The sequence below is a fragment of the Lepidochelys kempii genome, chromosome 23 (genome assembly GCF_965140285.1).
Source record: "Lepidochelys kempii isolate rLepKem1 chromosome 23, rLepKem1.hap1, whole genome shotgun sequence".
Taxonomy (NCBI): Eukaryota; Metazoa; Chordata; order Testudines; family Cheloniidae; genus Lepidochelys; species Lepidochelys kempii.
In genome coordinates this window covers 17,079,056-17,097,456 of record NC_136402.1, presented here as the reverse complement: position 1 = coordinate 17,097,456, position 18,401 = coordinate 17,079,056, and the positions used below count along the sequence as shown (strand labels likewise).

General features: G+C 61.8%; 1 protein-coding gene across 1 annotated transcript in view; it reads right to left on the bottom strand.

The window, feature by feature from the left end:
• The window catches only part of LRRC4B (leucine rich repeat containing 4B), a 37,576-nt gene extending 25,109 nt beyond the window's left edge, over positions 1–12,467 (bottom strand). Inside the window, exon 1 of the mRNA XM_073321821.2 lies at positions 12,058–12,467. The gene's annotated coding sequence lies outside the window, so the exon portion shown is untranslated. The remainder of the gene's footprint in view (positions 1–12,057) is intronic.
• Between the last annotated feature and the right edge of the window lie 5,934 nt (positions 12,468–18,401).

Here is an 18,401-nt window from a genome sequence, read left to right as displayed (position 1 = left end):
GCCACAGAAATCAAGAAATTGGCTTACAAATCTCGAGATTCGTGTTTTACATGAATAGCGTGCACGCGCCTCAGTTTCCCCATGTGCTGCCTGTGTAACGAGGTGGTGGGAGAGGGTTTGTTGGTGCAGAGGACCAGGTGTGACCACGCCTAGCAGCCGGGACACACACACACACACACACACACACACACCCCACAATAGCCTGAAGATGAGGGACCCTAACAACTGGTGACCTGGAGACTAAGAGGCCCACCTCAGCTTGGTAGTCAGCCGGTTCTGGCCAGTGGGAGGACAAAGGGCAGAGGAAAGAGGACCCCAGGTGACCTGTTTACCTGGGATAGAAGACAAAGGACGGGGGAGGAGCTGTTGGGGGAGACGAGACGGGATGATCGGCTGGAAGCAGGGGGGCTCTGGACTGGGGAGAGGAGCAGGCAGAGCCCCCCCTCGCTGCAGGAGAGACCTAGATGTGCTGGGCTGAGGGAGGCCAGGCCTGCGACCCGGAGAGTTTCCTGTGCTGGGTTCAGACGCTCAATAAACCCTCCTGTTTTACGCTGGCTGAGAGTCACTCCGGGCTAGAGAACAGGGGGGCATTATTCCCTCTGGGAGTGGAGACCCCAGGGGTCCAGAGCGAGGGGACTCCCTGCGGGGGCCCATGGCGAGAGACAGGCGTGATAAGGCTCAGAGAGGTGCGGTTCCAGGAGGCGGAGGGGCCTAACCCCAGAGAGAGAATGGACCCCGAGAAGGGCTGTTGCACTGAAGGGGGATCCCCACAGGGACCGCACAGGGCCAAGAGTGGCACAACCTGTGAGTCCGTGACAACAACATCCCCGGGCAAGGAGTTCCACAGGTTGACTGTGTGTTGGGTGAAGAAATACTTTTGTTTGTTTTAAACCTGGTGCCTGTTAATTTCATTGTGTGACCCCTACTTCTTGTGTTATGAGGAGTAAATAACACTTCCTCATTTACTTTCTCCACACCAGTCATGATTTGACAGACCTCAATCGTATCCCCCTTTAGTCGTCTCTTTTCCAAGCTGAAAAGCTCCAGTCTTCTTAATCTCTCCTCATGTGGAAGCCGTTCCAGACCCCTGATCATTTTTGTTGCCCTTTTCTGAACCTTTTCCAATTCCCATATATCTTTTTTGAGATGGGGCTACCACATCTGCATGCAGTATTCAAGGTGTGGGAGTACCATGGTTTTATATAGAGGCAAAATGATAAATACTGGGCTCATTTAATTCGTCTTCTGTTTTCAGGTCCTGTTTGGGTCCTGTTTGTAAACTTCTCTCTCCCACCCCCTAATTCCTGATACTCCTTAAATCCCAGGACTCCAGCACCTGGCACTTTAGGAAACCCAAAATACCACAAGACTCCCAACCAACCTGCGCCCCTCCCCTCTAAAATCCCCTGCAGACTCATCTCTGCCTCAAGTCTTATTACGTGTCTTGCAGCAGTGCCTGAAGACCCCAACCAAGATCAGGGCCCCCGTCACACCAGCTGAGATCAGGAGCCCCACCATGCCAGGGGGGGTTATTCCACTCCTTTCTCCCCCGCCCCCCTTATGTTTAAAAATGCCACCCTCCTTTTTCATCTGGCATCAGCTCCCATCCCGCGGTTCTCATTCGGCATTCCCCCGCCAGATGAAAGAGCCCAGCAGTGCCCCGGTACTTCCTCAAAACTCTCCTTTGCCGGATGCCGACCAAACCCAGCAACGCGCAGCCTACATCACCACGCACCGTGCCGACCACCGTTGTCCCACAGGATGGGAAGGGATCTCGAGAGGTCATCTATTCCAGGCCCCTGCCCTCAAGGCAGGACGAAGTATTGCAGTGACTTTCAACCAGCTGGGGGCACGCAGAGGTCTTCCACTGGGTACATCAACTCCTCTAGAGATTCACCGAGTTTTACAACAGGCGATGCAAAAAGCGCTAGCAAAGTCCGCACGCACTCAAATTTCCTACAGGCCATGGCTCGTTTATACTGCTCTGTACGCTAGACACTGAAATGTCAGGACAGTGTTTATATTCCAATGAGTTTCTTTGATAAGTTTACGGTAAAAATGAGAAAGTTGGCCATTTCTCCGTCCGCGGGTGGCTGGGACGCTTCTGCGTTTCAGTGTCTGGTTTTGTAAGCAGGTCGTTTTTAAGTGGGGGGAAACTTGGGGTACGCAAGACAAATCAGCCTCCTGAAAGGGGTACAGTTGTCTGCAAAGGTTGACAGCCACTGCTCTAGACCGTCCCTGACAGGGGTTTGTCCAGCCCGCTCTTAAAAATCCCCAGTGACGGAGATTCCACCACCGCCCTGGGCAATTTATTCCGGTGCTTCACCACCCGGACAGCTCGGAAGTTCTTCCTAATGTCCAACCTGAACCCCCCTGGCTGCCATTTAAGCCCACGGCTTCTTGTCCTGTCCCCAGAGGTTCGGAAGAACAATTCTTCTCCCTCCTCCTTGTAACTGCCTTTTCTGTACTTGCAAACTGTTCTCACGTCCCCGCTCCGGCTTCTCTTTTCCAGACTAAACAAGCCCCGGGTTTTCGTTGTTTATTTGTATGCCCCCGCCCTCCATGGTCTCTTGTCTTACATTTTGTTTGCAGGCTCCCTGGGGCAGGCTGTGCCGTTTTGTGCTGTGTGAACATGCCCAGCACAATGGGGTCCTGGCTCACGACTGGAGCACCTAGACCCAGGTACTACGGGAAACAATAATATGCAGCAGCCCCACTGCGGCTGCTCCGGCCACGACCCCCGAGCCCCATCCCCGTGGGCCCTGAGAAACATGGGCACCGACTTCTAGTTTGCTCCGGGGGGCTCCACACCAGCTCCAGCCTAAGGCTCCGCCCCTCGCTCCGCCCCCTCGCCCAAGGCTCCGCCTCTTCCCACGCTTGTTCCAACCCCATCCCTGGGGCAGGATGTGTGTGGGGGGGGGTTCAAATGGGAGAAGAGACGTGCAAGTGCCCCCCCCCATTTCATTTTCTTTTTAAATCGCCTGGTTTCGGGGTGGGTCTGACTCACCCTTTCTGAATTGTTGATGTGGGCGGGGATGGGGGGCAGGGAGACGGGGATGGAGTGGAGGCAGGGGTGGGCGCCCGTGTAGCCGGTTAGCCGGGGGGAGGATGGGTTGGAGTGGGCTTGTGGGGGGGGCAGGATCTGTCGTGGTTTGGGCACAAACTCATCTAAGGGGGAGAAAAGGCAAGCGGCGGGGGGGGGACGTCAGAGGATCAAAACGTAAATGTGTTAATTAAACGTCCCATGAATTATCCAGCCAATTGGTTCCGGAGGTGGTGCGTTAACCAGAGGGAAGCGGCTGGGCGGCTCAATCCAGAAATAATCGATCAGTGGGGAGGGGGGGGGCATGTCTGGAGGGTGTGGGGGCGGCAGCATTGGCACCACTCAGAGGAGGCTGCGGGTGGGGCAAACGTTCCCCCCGAAGGTTTTTACACTTGCTCTGGGTTCCATTCGCCGTGGACCCAGCAGGACACGGCCCGATCCGCGCGTGGTCATGGGGAGGGAGGAGGGAAGCAAAGCACAAGGGCCGTTTGGGGCCTGGGGGTGGGTAGGGGCGGAGGCCCAGACCTAAGAAGGCCAGAGCGGGAGGCCCGGGTCCTCAGAGATCCCCCCGCCCGCCCCGACCCCCCCGGGCACCATGGACGTCCCTGGACCCTCAGCGCTAAAATAAGCAGTTCGGGGGATCTGGGGCCGGAGGGATAGTGGGTTTAGGGAGGTCAGGAGTCCTGGTGACTAGGATCAATGAATTTGTGGGGTTACAGGCATCAGGACCAGGTGTTGGGGGCTGGGAGTTCGAGGGCTAACAGGTTTAGGGGCTCAGGTGTTCAGGCACTCGGGTTGGGGGTTAGGAGGGTGGGGGTTAGCTGGGGCGGGGGTTCAGGTTATCAGGGGATGTTTCTGGGGTTAGGGACGTCCCCTAGGGCACCAGGCGCTTCCTTGCACGTGTCCCCACACACCGGTACACCAGGGAACAAGGGCGAACACGGGCCCTGCCTCGTGGGCGGCTCCATGACACAGACATGGCCACGGCCCGGGAGCTTACGGCGAGACCACAGGACCCGCGGCAGGGTCGCCGGGTGCTGTGTTCTCTGCACAGCAACCCCATGAGGAGCGAGCCACACTCAGTGTCATCTACAGGGTCACCCGCAGCACGTTATCCACATGGTGCCCCGCAGCACGTGTTATCTACACAGCAACTCACTGGGGTAGATGTCAGACACCTCTTAGCTACACAGTAGCTACATGGCAACAATGCACGTTATCCACACACAATCCATTGGGATCAGTGTCCGACACGTGTTAGCCACAGGGTCACCTGCAACACATTATCCACACAGTTACCCCCAGTATGCGTTATCCACACACAACTCATTGGGATTGGTGTCGGACACGTGTTAGCTACAGGGTCACCGGCGGTACGCGTTATCCACACACAACTCATTGGGATCGGTGTCAGACACGTGTTAACTACAGGGTCACCGGCGGTACGCGTTATCCACACACAACTCATTGGGATCGGTGTCGGACACGTGTTAGCTACAGGGTCACCGGCGGTACGCGTTATCCACACACAACTCATTGGGATCGGTGTCAGACACGAGTTAGCTACAGGGTCACCGGCGGTACGCATTATCCACACACAACTCATTGGGATCGGTGTCGGACACGTGTTAACTACAGGGTCACCGGCGGTATGCATTATCCACACACAACTCATTGGGATCGGTGTCGGACACGTGTTAACTACAGGGTCACCGGCGGTATGCGTTATCCACACACAACTCATTGGGATCGGTGTCAGACACGTGTTAGCTACAGGGTCACTGGCGGTACGCGTTATCCACACACAATTCATTGGGATCGGTGTCAGACACGTGTTGGCTACAGGGTCACCGGCGGTACGCGTTATCCACACACAACTCATTGGGATCGGTGTCGGACACGTGTTAACTACAGGGTCACCGACGGTACGCGTTATCCACACACAACTCATTGGGATCGGTGTCAGACACGTGTTAGCTACAGGGTCACCGGCGGTACGCGTTATCCACACACAACTCATTGGGATCGGTGTCGGACACATGTTAACTACAGGGTCACCGGCGGTATGCGTTATCCACACACAACTCATTGGGATCGGTGTCAGACACGTGTTAGCTACAGGGTCACCGGCGGTACGCGTTATCCACACACAACTCATTGGGATCGGTGTCGGACACATGTTAACTACAGGGTCACCGGCGGTATGCGTTATCCACACACAACTCATTGGGATCGGTGTCAGACACGTGTTAGCTACAGGGTCACCGGCGGTACGCGTTATCCACACACAATTCATTGGGATCGGTGTCGGACACGAGTTAGCTACAGGGTCACCGGCGGTACGCGTTATCCACACACAATTCATTGGGATCGGTGTCAGACACGTGTTGGCTACAGGGTCACCGGCGGTACGCGTTATCCACACACAATTCATTGGGATCGGTGTCAGACACGTGTTGGCTACAGGGTCACCGGCGGTACGCGTTATCCACACACAACTCATTGGGATCGGTGTCGGACACGAGTTAGCTACAGGGTCACCGGCGGTATGCGTTATCCACACACAACTCATTGGGATCGGTGTCGGACACGAGTTAGCTACAGGGTCACCGGCGGTATGCGTTATCCACACACAATCCATTGGGATCGGTGTCAGACACGTGTTAGCCACAGGGTCACCAGCGGTACGCGTTATCCACACACAACTCATTGGGATCGGTGTCAGACACGAGTTAGCTACAGGGTCACCGGCGGTACGCGTTATCCACACACAACTCATTGGGATCGGTGTCAGACACGTGTTAGCTACAGGGTCACCGGCGGTACGCGTTATCCACACACAACTCATTGGGATCGGTGTCGGACACGTGTTAGCTACAGGGTCACCGGCGGTACGCGTTATCCACACACAATTCATTGGGATCGGTGTCAGACACGTGTTGGCTACAGGGTCACCGGCGGTACGCGTTATCCACACACAATTCATTGGGATCGGTGTCAGACACGTGTTAGCTACAGGGTCACCGGCGGTACGCGTTATCCACACACAACTCATTGGGATCGGTGTCGGACACGAGTTAGCTACAGGGTCACCGGCGGTATGCGTTATCCACACACAACTCATTGGGATCGGTGTCGGACACGAGTTAGCTACAGGGTCACCGGCGGTATGCGTTATCCACACACAACTCATTGGGATCGGTGTCAGACACGTGTTAGCTACAGGGTCACCGGCGGTATGCGTTATCCACACACAACTCATTGGGATCGGTGTCAGACACGTGTTAGCTACAGGGTCACCGGCGGTACGCGTTATCCACACACAACTCATTGGGATCGGTGTCGGACACGAGTTAGCTACAGGGTCACCGGCGGTATGCGTTATCCACACACAACTCATTGGGATCGGTGTCAGACACGTGTTAGCTACAGGGTCACTGGCGGTACGCGTTATCCACACACAACTCATTGGGATCGGTGTCAGACACGTGTTAGCTACAGGGTCACTGGCGGTACGCGTTATCCACACACAACTCATTGGGATCGGTGTCGGACACGTGCGTTACCCACACAGCCCCCCGTTGCGCTCAATGGCAAACACATGTTATATCCACACCCCAATCCCCAGCTCACATGTTCCCTGCACACCAGTCCCCGGCGGTTCCCCACTCGGCGGCTGCATGCCGAGCAGTGCGGGGCACTTCCAACCCAGCCCCAGTCCTGCTTCCCGTCACCCGCCATCTCTCCCTCTCTTTTAGCACCAGACCCCCCGCCTGCTGCTCTGAAGGGCTGACAGAGCCTCACAGGAGCACCGGCCGCTCCCCTGTCCCAGCAAAAGCTAGACGGGACACAGCGCATCCCGCTGGGGAGTGCGGAGACCTCGGCCCAGCACAGCCCTGGGGCTCAGATCCCAGGCAGCGGCTCTGGGAGGGGAGGGGGGTCTAGTGGTTAGAGCGGGGGGTGGCTGGAAGCCAGGACGCCTGGGTTCTTTCCTTGCTGTGGGAAGGGAGTGGGGTCTATTGGTTAGAGCAGTGGAGGGCTCCTGGGTTCTAGCCCTGGCCTGATCTCCCTCACCGCACACACACACCCCCGACCCCGGTCCGTGTGCAAGAGGAAAAGGCAACACCTCCATGGAGATGGGGGGGGGTGCAGCAGCACGCCTCCCCCCATTGCAGACCCCTCTCCTCCTCAGCGGGAGATGTGGGGTGGGGTGTGAGATGCCCAGGAGCAGGTTAGCAGTGCCACGCTGGGGGCAGAGCTGGGGGGCGGGGGTGCAGAACAATCAGAGAAGGGAAGGTGCGGTGGGGGGATCATTAGGATTTAGAGGGGGGGTTGGGCGGAGCAGTTACTCAGCCCTGCCTGGGGGGGAAGCGGGGAGCTGAGAAGGCTGTACTGTAACTCTGACCACTGCCAGCCCTCCTAGCTTCTACCCTACCCAAGGCCGCGTGGCAAGACGGGCGACAGGTCATACAGAGAGATCGTGGCAGAGCTGGGGAGAGAACCCAGGAGTCGTGGCTCCCAGCCCCCCCGGCTCTAACCACCAGACCCCACTCCCCTCCCAGAGCTGGGGAGAGAACCCAGGAGTCCTGGCTCCCAGCCCCCCCGGCTCTAACCACCAGACCCCACTCCCCTCCCAGAGCCGGGGAGAGAACCCAGGAGTCCTGACTCCCAGCCCCCCTGCTCTAACCACCAGACCCCACTCCCCTCCCAGAGCTGGGGAGAGAACCCAGGAGTCCTGACTCCCAGCCCCCCTGCTCTAACCACCAGACCCCACTCCCCTCCCAGAGCTGGGGAGAGAACCCAGGAGCCCTGACTCCCAGCCCCCCTGCTCTAACCACCAGACCCCACTCCCCTCCCAGAGCCGGGGAGAGAACCCAGGAGTCCTGGCCCCTCCGCCCCACTCAAATCCCCTCCCCTGCCAGTGCTGAGCCAGGACTGAGGATTCCAGGGGGGGGGAGGAATAGGGGGGGTGGAGCTGGTCAGGGTGGGCAGGAGGAAGAGGGGAGGAGGCGTGGGGGGGATTCCCTTGCTGTGGGGCCCATCCCCCCGTCACCCCCCACCCGTCTCAATGTCAGCGGCTGGAGCAGAGCTGCCTGGCAAACGGGACGTGAGGAGCCTGCAGATGCCGCACGATGCAGAGAAGCTCTCCCAGAACACGGCTCCCTCCCCCCCACCCGCCCAAGCTGGGCTGGGGGGGTGACAGGATGCCTGGGTTCCAAACCCCTCCCCCCGTTCTTGTCGGATCCCTCCAAACACCCTTGGCCAGCGCCCTTCTCACCTGAACCCCCTGCCCCGCCGCTTCCTTTCCCCCCCACACACACACACAGAATTGGAAGCCCCCACCAGTTACACACCCCCCATCAGTCACAACCCCCCCCCCGGCACTGTGCCAGGGTCAAGATCATTTACATTGTAGGGCCAAGCAATACATGGGTTCCAGCAGCCCCCCACTCCCAACCGGCAGCCCCCTGCTGACCCTGCCCCCCAGCCCTATCAGTGCCCCTAACTCCCCACCCGCAGCCCCCCACTAGCGCGGCCCTGCCCCACCCCAGCCCTGCCGGTGCCCCTCACTCCCAACCCACAGCTCCCTGCTGGCCCAGCCCTGGGCTCCCCCCAACCCCACCGGTGCCCCTCACTCCCGACCCGCAGTCTTTCTCCCCAGGCTCCATGAGCCCCAGATTTGTCACTTCTCACACTTGTGGCTCTGTGGACACATACATCCCCCCCCCGCACTCCCCCCCCAGTCACAGCTTCCCCCCGGGGTGGCTCCTGCACTGGGCCTAGGGGCAGTTCCCCAGAGCAGAAACCGTTCCCCCTGCCCCCCCACCAGTCAGCCCCTGCCACCTCCCCAACATCCCAATTCTCCCTCCCGCACTGCCCCTGGGACCCACCAGCCCTCTCCCCCCCCCCATCTCCTCTTCCCCAGGCCAAGACCCTGAGCTCTCCCTCCTCCACTGCAAACCCCCCCCCCTCCAATCTGGTCCCAAACATCTCAGGCCTGCCTAATATACCCTGCCCCCAACACACCCAGCTCCCTGCTGCCCCCCGGTCCCTCCCCCTAACCCCCCAACAACCTCTGACCCCCCCAACCCCTTCCCCACGGCTACCTTCCCCTCTCCCACCCCCGCTACTCCCCCCCCAAAACTCCCAACAGCCCCGGCCATCCTCAACAGCTGCCCCCTCCCCGCAATCGGGAGGATTCCCCCCCACCCCGCCCGCCGGCACCCCGGGGTTGGTTGGGGGGGGTCCCTGGAACTGGGGGAGGGGGGGTTTCCCATCTCCGCCAGATCCCTGGCGGGGGGGTCTCAGAGGCGCTTGCTGGGGGAGGTGAGAGTCAGGTTGTGACTGCAGCAGTCCCGGGGGGGGCTGTTTAACTAAGGGGGGGCCCGTTGCCAAGCCGCGGGGGGTGGGGGAAGCCCGACCAGTTGCTGGTTGGGGGGGACAGAGACAGGCTCTGCTGCAGCATCACCCCCCCAAACCCCCCCCCCGTGTTTCCATTTTCTGTCCCAACCCCGTTTTCATGAGCTCCAGTTGCCGTGGAAACAGCTGCTGAGTAGCACATTGGCTTCTCCCTGGCGACTGCTCCATCCCCCCCCCACTCCGGCCCCCCACCCCCACATGACCCTCCATCCTCCCCTGTGTACCCCTCCCCCAGGTACCCCCGACATGACCCTCCATCCTCCCCTGTGTACCCCTCCCCCAGGTACCCCTGACCTGACCCCCCCTTCAGCCCCCCCACACCCTCTCCAGTGTACCCCTCCCCCAGGTACCCCGGACCTGACCCCCCCATCCTCTCCTGTTTACCCTTCCCTCAGGTACCCCCGACCTGACCCCCATCCTCTCCTGTGTACCCCTCCCCCAGGTACCCCCGACCTGACCCCCCCTTCAACCCTCCCACATCCTCCTCTGTGTTCCCCTTCCACAGGTACCCCGACCTGACCCCCTCATCTCCCCCCCCCACAACTCCCCACAGTCCCAGCCTGGCCGCCCCCATCCTTCCCAGCCCAGAAACGGGGGGGGGGTTCACTGCAGCAAGCACCTAGGGGCTGCAGGGGGGGCAGGGGTGAACACACCCCACTCCCCCCACTGGGCCTGTGGCCCCTGCACTAAATCACACCCCTCCCCTCCTGCCCCACCCGCCCCACTGCACCTTTCAATCCATTGGATCCAAGACAGAAAATCTGCTCCCCCCCACCCCACCCCGTGAGGGTGCTCTTCCACTTGGTCCAGCCCCCCAGGTCCCCAGACACACAAACTCCTCCACCCCCAATCCAGCCTCTGAGCCAGGGTTCCCCCACCAGAAGGCCCAGGAGCCCCCAGCAGCCCTCCCAGTCCCCCCCCCCCAAACTGACTCAATTCCACCATCACCACCCAGACAGACCCCCTTAGATGTCTCAGTGTCCCCCCAACTTGCCTCCCCTACAGGTCACCCCCCCAGCTCCATCCTGCAATAGGTCAGCCCCCCACTCCACCAACATGGCACCCCCCCAGCTGTTCCAGCACCCCTCAGGTCATCGGTCCCCCCCCAGTCCCCCCCCACAACTGGCCACCCCCCCCCGGTGTCCCAGCACCCCTCAGATCATGGGTCATACCCCCCAGTCCTCCCCCCCACAACCGGTCACCCCCCCCAGTGTCCCAGCACCCCTCAGCTCATGGGTCACCCCCCCAGTCCCTCCCCCACAACTGGCCACCCCCCCGGTGTCCCAGCACCCCTCAGATCATGAGTTATACCCCCAGTCCTCCCCCCCCACAACCGGTCACCCCCCCCAGTGTCCCAGCACCCCTCAGCTCATGGGTCACCCCCCCAGTCCCTCCCCCACAACTGGCCACCCCCCCGGTGTCCCAGCACCCCTCAGATCATGAGTTATACCCCCAGACACCCCACACACAACTGGTCACACACCCCCAGCTGGCCCTGATCCTGCTCCGACGGGTCACATTCACCCCCACCATTCCCCAGCTCCCCCACCCCACCCCGACAGGACAACCCTGACCCCCACAGCTTCCGCCCTCAGTGGGTCCCCTCCCAGCAACCCCCATCTCCCCCCCCATGGGTCATTCCCCCACCTACAGGCCAGACCCCTCCCTGCCCGCAGGCTCAGCACCCCTGGATGGATCACACTCCTCCCCCCAAAGTGTCCACAAGCCCTGATCCCCCCCCAAAACCTTAACATCCTGCCCCTCCACCCCAAATTCCCCACTGGTGCACCAAGGAGGAGCAAGACCCGGCCCCCTTCTGCACAGTCAACCCAGGAAGCCCAGGGACTTGGGACAAGAGGGGCCAGGGCTGGGGGGCGGGGGCGGGCAGGGGTGCTGAGCCAGCAGGAAAGGGGAAGCAGCTGGGAGGCTGGGGGGGATGCCTGTGTTGGGCCAGCAGGGGGTGCACCACAGAGATGCTGGGTTGGGGGAGGGGGAGGAGCCTGGGGATGCTGGGGGGGTGGCGGGGAGGCTTGGTAGGGCAGGAGCCTGGTGGGGAGTCCGGGGATGCTGGGGGTGAGAGGCTGGGGATATTGCGGGGGAGGGCTGGGGGGGAACCGGGGATGCTGGGAGCCTGGGGGGGGGGGACGCTGGGAGGATTCTGAGAGGCCCCAGGGATACTGGGGGGCAGGTGGGAGGATTCTGGGGGGCCTGGGAATGCTGGTGAGCAGGTGGAGAGCTGGTCGGGGGTGCGGGGATGCTGGGCGGCAAGTGGGGAACCAGAGGGTGCTGCTGAGCTGGGGGGGGCGGGGCTGGTGGGTGACCCGGGGGTGCAGGCGGGGGCCCGGGAATGCAGGGGACGGGGGGACCGAGGGATGCAGGGGGATGGGGGGCCTGTGGGTGCAGGGGGCGGGCGGGGCCGGGGGGGTGCAGGGAGCGGGGGGGCCGAGGGGTGCAGGCGGGGGCCCGGGGGTGCAGGGGGCGGGAGGGCCGGGGGTGCAGGCGGGGACCGGGGGGTGCAGGGCGGTGCGGGGGGGGCTGCCGGTCTTCGCTCCGAGGTGACCCCCCCCCCTGCGGCGCAGGAGCCGGGCACTCACCGGGGCGGGCGGGCACGGCGGAGGGAGCATCCCCCTCCCCTGGGTCCGGCGCTGGGGGGTCCCCGGCCCCCGGCCACTCACTGGGCCCTCGCCATGGGCCCGGGCGGGGGGGGCGCGGGCCGAAGGCAGCGGAGCAACTTCCCCGGCCCCGCCGCGCGGCGCTGGATGCTGCGGAGTCTGGGAGGGTGGTGGGGACGGGAGCGGAATGTTAATGCGGGGGGGGGAGAACGAGGGAGGAGAGAGAGAGAAGGAGGGAGGAGGGAGAGAGGGAAAGAGAGAAGGAGGGAGGAGAGAGAGAGGGAAAGAGAGAAGGAGGGAGGAGAGAGAGAGGGAAAGAGAGAAGGAGGGAGGAGAGAGAGAGAAGGAGGGAGGAGAGAGAGAGGGAAAGAGAGAACGAGGGAGGAGAGAGAGATGGAGGAGAGAGAGAACGAGGGAGGAGAGAGAGGGAAAGAGAGAACGAGGGAGGAGAGAGAGAGGGAAAGAGAGAAGGAGGGAGGAGAGAGAGAGAATGAGGGAGGAGAGAGGGGGGAACAAGAGAGAACGAGGGAGAGAGTGCCAAGCACAAGCGAGGTGGGGGGACAGGAGGAAGGGGTTGATCCTGGCAGGTCTGGGCCCCCCTCAGCCACAAACCCTCCCACCCCACTGCCGGGAGCACTGGGAGAATGGGGGGAACCCAGCCTGTCAGACCCCTGGTCGCTGCCACCAGTAAATCCCGACCCCCAGGCCAGGGCCCCATTCCCTGTTACCCAGAATCCCCCGGGGCCCACCCCATGCCAGCGCCCCATTCCCTGTTACCCAGAATCCCCAGGGCCCCAGTACCCCACTACTTTTAAGCCCCAATCCTCTAGGGCAGAGGTGTCACGGCGTCCCCAGGCGATGCTCTGGAGCTGCTCCCTACGACCCAGCCAGGACTTGGGGGACCCTCCTGTCTCGGAGCTGCTGTCCCCAGGGCAAGACGCTGCCCCGGCTTCCACCTTTCTGGGGCTGACCCCGGAGCCTCCAGCCTCCCCTGCCCCACCCCGCGCTTCCTGCAGCGAGTCCGCACAGGGGCAGGGGCCTGGGGGGGCCAGAGTGTCCTGCCCCCCGACTCCGCAGCCAGATGGGACTTTCAGCCAGACGGGGATACAGAAGGTTTATTAGCCGACAGGAGCATGCTCTAAACCAGAGCTGGTAGGTACAGAGACCAGGACCCCCCAGTCAGATCCGTTTTGGGGGGCAGGGAGACCAGAGCCCCATCTGGGCCTCCCTCCATTTCTCCAGCCAGCCCCAAACTGAGACTCTCCCGCCCTCCTCTGGCCTTTGTCTCTTTCCTGGGCCAGGAGGCCACCTGATCCCTTTGTTCTCCAGCCCCTTCAGTTGGCACCTTGCAGGGGAGGGGAGGGGGGGACCAGGCCATCAGCTGCCAGGAGACGGGGTATCAGCCATTCTCTGTGCAGACCCCATCACACTAGCCCTCTTGGGCTCTGCAACAATCACATGCCCATATCCCCCCACCTAGATACTTAAGAACTGCCTGGGGAAACTGAGGCACTCACACCGTATTCAGAGAGAGCATTAAGAACAGTCCCACTTTGTCACAAGAGGTTCTCAGACTTTTGTACTGGTGACCCCTTTCACACAGCAAGCCTCTGAGTGCGACCCCCCCTTATACATTAAAAACACTTTTTAATATATTTAACACCATTATAAATGCTAAAGGCAAAGCGGGGTTTGGGATGGAGGCTGACAGCTTGCGACCCCCCATATGATGACCTTGTGACCCCCTGAGGGGTCCCGACCCCCAGTTTGGGAGCCTGCCCCGAGGGACCCATTTTCTGTTACTAGAAGCTCTGGGGCTCTGCCAGCTGTAGTGGTCCATTCCCTGCTCCCCAGAATCCCCCGGGACCCAGTGCCATATTCTCTGTTACCCAGAATCCCCCAAATGACCTCCCCCATCCATGCAACCCCCACCCCCACCCCTTCGCTGAGGGGCCGGGGCTGCTCTGGGTTTAAACTGAATCTCTGTTGCAGCCCCGGGCTGAGCTGCAAAGATCAGCCACGCGGCGCAAGGTGAGAGCCGGAGCTGCTGTTGACGCAGGGCATAAATTAGCAGGGCCGGGTCCCGTGGTGGGGCCCGGCCCAGCGGGCAGAGCGGAACATGAGAGAGCAGCTGGCTCTGGGGGGGCGCGATGCAGCATGAAGCCGTGGCACGGCCGGAGGAGCGCCTGGGACCACAATAAAGCCACACTGAACGAATGCTGCAGGGAGTGGGGTAGGGGCTCACCATGGGGCACTCGCCCCTCGCAGTCACTGCTGACCCCTTGCCCCAGGGTGGCACTAGGGGGCGCTGTGCTGCAGGGAGCGGGGAGGGGGGGTTCTCTCCAGGTGTAGGGGCTGCTGTGCTGTAGGAAGGGAAGTGGGGGGCTCAGTCTCCAATGGGGAACCCGGCCGGTCAGACCCCTGGTCGGTGCCACCAATAAATCCCCCAAACTCCGACGCCCCATTCCCTGTTACCCACAATCCCCCGGAACCCCAGCCCGTGCCAGCACCCCATTCCCTGTTACCCACAATCCCCCGGGGCCCCTAGCCCGCGTCGGCGCCCCGTTCCCTGTTACCCACAATCCCCCGGGGCCCCTAGCCCGCGTCGGCACCCCATTCCCTGTTACCCACAATCCCCCGGGACCCCAGCCCGTGCCAGCACCCCATTCCCTGTTACCCACAATCCCCCGGGGCCCCTAGCCCGCATCGGCGCCCCGTTCCCTGTTACCCACAATCCCCCAGCACTTCTCCCAAAAGCCAGGGACAAAGTCCTGGCCAAGCTCTGTCTAGCAAGAATGGGGCTGACCCAATTCACACACACCACAATTGTGTGGCTGATTGGGGGGGTGCCTCCGGGGGTGGGGGGCCTGCTTCCCACTGGGCACTGGGGCTGCATGCACACTCCCTGCTATGTGTCGGGGTGTGTGAGTGAGTGTGTGAGTGAGTGTGTGAGTGTGTGCTGTGTCCTCTGCACACCGCTCTGGGTGGGCCAAGGGGGGCTGGCGTGTGTAGGTGTGCCATGTGTCTGTGTGAACGCGCGTGTGTGCAGTGGTGTGCATTGTCACAGGCCTGGGGAGGCGTGCGGGGGGGGGGCACTGGGGAGGGTTTGATGGTGGAGGAGGAGTTCCAGTGTGGGTGGGGGGTACTCTGTTACTCTCTGCCCCTTCCCCAGCCCTCCTGCCCCAGGACCCTCTGGCCCCTCTTCCATTACTCCCAGGCCCCCTCCCTCCCCCTGCCCCATGATGCTCCGCCTCCCACCCTGTCCTCTGCACTTAATTACCCTCTGCCCCCCAACCCCACTCTGTGCCGCAAGGGTGGGGCCTGGAGCACAGAGACCCACATTCCTGGGGCCCTTCGACCCCTGCCAATGGTTCGCATTTGGTGCCAGCCCAGCCGAGGGCACCACAGCCCCCGGACGCGATCACACCCTGACCCCCACCTGCGCAAGGGTCCAGGCCCCTGGGTTAGGGGCTGCTCCCAGCCCCATTGCTGGGGAAGCAGCGACACCTGGTGGGCAAAACGCTCCCCTGCGGCCTAGGCTCGTAGTGCAGGGTCATAACCCCCCTTCCCCAGCTAGGCCCCAGGGGGCACTGCAAGGAAGTGGGGCGCATGCAGCGCCCAGCAGTGTCATAACCCTCACTGCGACGCTAGGGGGCCCCGTGCTGTGCTCCCTTCCCAGAGCTGGGGACAGAACCCAGGCGTCCTGGCTCCCAGACCCGCCGCTGTGCCCAGTGCAGCCACCAGAGGCCACCCCCCAGCCCTCCAGGGCTGCAGGTCGCACTGTGGAGTGGGAGGCTCTTGCATGCTGCCTTAGTGGTAATGGAGCCAACCGGGCTGGGGGCAGGGGTGGGCAGCCCCCACTCCACTAACGCTGGGGTCCAGGGGGGTCCGGGATCAGCGCCTTGGACTTCACTGCGCAAGCCCTCCGAGGCTCTGAGGCCCGGGCACCGTCCGTCCCCAAATACCTCTCTAGCTACTCGCCCATCTATCCATCTATGCCCCTATACACCCATCTATTCCCCCACACCCATCTATCCGCCCACACCCATTGTGACAAAGTGGGACTGTTCTTAATATTTCCTCTGAATAGTGTGGGGGTGCCTCAGTTTCCCCTGTGCAGTTCTTAAGTATCTAGGGGGTGGGATAAGGGGGTATGATCATTGCAGAGCCCTAGAGGGCAGGTGTGTGCAGGGGTCTGGACACAGAGAATGGCCGACACCCTGTTTCCTGGCAACTGATAGCCTGGGCCCTTCCCCCCTGCAAGGTGAGAGCTAAAGGGTTGGAGAACAAAGGAATCAGGTGGCCTCCTGGCCGGGGAAAGGGACAAAGCCCAGGGGAGGAGGGGCTGGAGGGAGTTTCAGTTTGGGGCTGGCTGGGACATGGAGTGAAGGGCAGACGTGGTTGTCTGGCTCCCTGCCCCCCAAAATGGACCCAGCTGAGGGGTCCTGGTCTCTGCACCTACAAGCTCTGTGTTAGACCATGTCCCTGTCGTCTAATAAACCTCTGTTTCCCCGGCTGGCTGAGAGTCCCGTCTGACTGCGGAGTCGGGGGGCAGGACCCTCTGGCCCCCCCAGGACCCCACCTGAGCGGACTCGCTGTGGGAAGCGCACGGAGGGGCAGAGGAGGCTGAATGCTCCGAGGTCAGACCCAGGAAGGTGGAGCCGGGGGAGCTGTGTGTCCTGCAGACAGGCTGCTCCCAGAGAGGAGACTGCCCCAGAGTCCTGCCTGGCTTCATGGGGAGCAGATCCAGAGCATCGCCCGGGGACTCCGTGACACCATCCATCCACCTAGCCCTGTACATCCATCTATCCCCCCTACACTCACCTATCCCCCTACACCCATCTATCCCCCTACACCCATCTATCCATCTATCCCACCATACACCCATCTATCCCCCTACACCCATCTATCCATCTATCCTCCCTACACCCACCTATCCCCCTACACCCATCTATCCCTGTACACCCATCTATCCCCCCTACACTCACCTATCCCCCTACACCCATCTATCCCCCTACACCCATCTATCCATCTATCCCTGTACACCCATCTATCCATCTATCCCTGTACACCCATCTATCCCTGTACACTCATCTATCCATCTATCCCACCATACACCCATCTATCCCCCTACAGCCATCTATCCATCTACGCCCCCACACCCATCTATCTGTCTATCCCCCTACATCCATCTATCCCCGTCTATCCATCTATCCCCATCCACCCCCTCTATCGATCTATCTATTGCCGGAAGCTGGGACCGGGCGACAGGGGATGGGCCACTTGACGGTTCCCTGCCCTGTTCATTCCCTCTGGGCACCCGGCACTGGCCACTGTCGGAGGACAGGACGGGGCTAGATGGGCCTTTGCTCTGACCCAGTGGGGTCATTCTTATGTTCTTATGTATCCATCTGTCTACACACGCACACACAGCCGTCCATTCATCCAGTGTGTGGCTCTTTTGAGCACATCCTGGGCCTGTTAGTGGAGAGAGCAAGAGCGCATGTGTGTGTCAGGGAGGCACCTGTTACTCTGGGGGGGGTGTCTGGGCCTGTCTCTAGCAGAGGCCTTGTTGTGCGACTGGGGGGGGTGTGGAGGAGAGGGGGCAGGGACAGGGATGTTTGTCTACTCGGGTGTCTCTCTCCCCACTGCTCGCTCGCACACACACACGGCATTATGCTGTGTCTATTCCATCGCTGACCTATGGGGATGGAGGCAGGCAGAGCTGGGGGGGAGGGACACTGGGAGGGTGAGGACCCCCCCCCCCTTCTCCCAGTGCCCTGCCCTGGGTTTCAGACACCAGGTCTCCCTACTGCAGCATCGGGGACCCCCGGCCAGAATCGGGGCCTCCCTTCCCCCAGCTCCCAACCCAGAGCAGGTCCCACCTCGTGCCAGGTGCTTGCCAGCCCCGCAGTGAGATTTGGGACCCCTCCCCCGTGCCAGGTGGTATCCCCCACTGAGACTGGGACCTAGATCCCCCACACACACACACACACACAGGGATCCAGGTGCCAGCCCCCCTCCCGGGCAGGGAGCAGTCCTCCCCCTCCCCGCCCCAGCTATCCTCCTGCTCCCCACCCCCACAGGGAGCGTTCCTCTCTTCCCCCCCCCCCCCATTACAGGGAGCTGTTCTCTTGCAGGAACCCCCCCTGGCTCCGTGTGCCCCCCCTCACCCTCCATGTGCTCCCCACCCCACTGAGTTCCCCCCTCCCCACCAGGCCAGCGCCCCCACCTACCCGCAGAGTTAGCTAAGGGGGGGCTCAGAGCCCCCGGGGGAGGGATTGAGCGCAGCCGGGCACAGCACAAACCCCCACACATACACACCC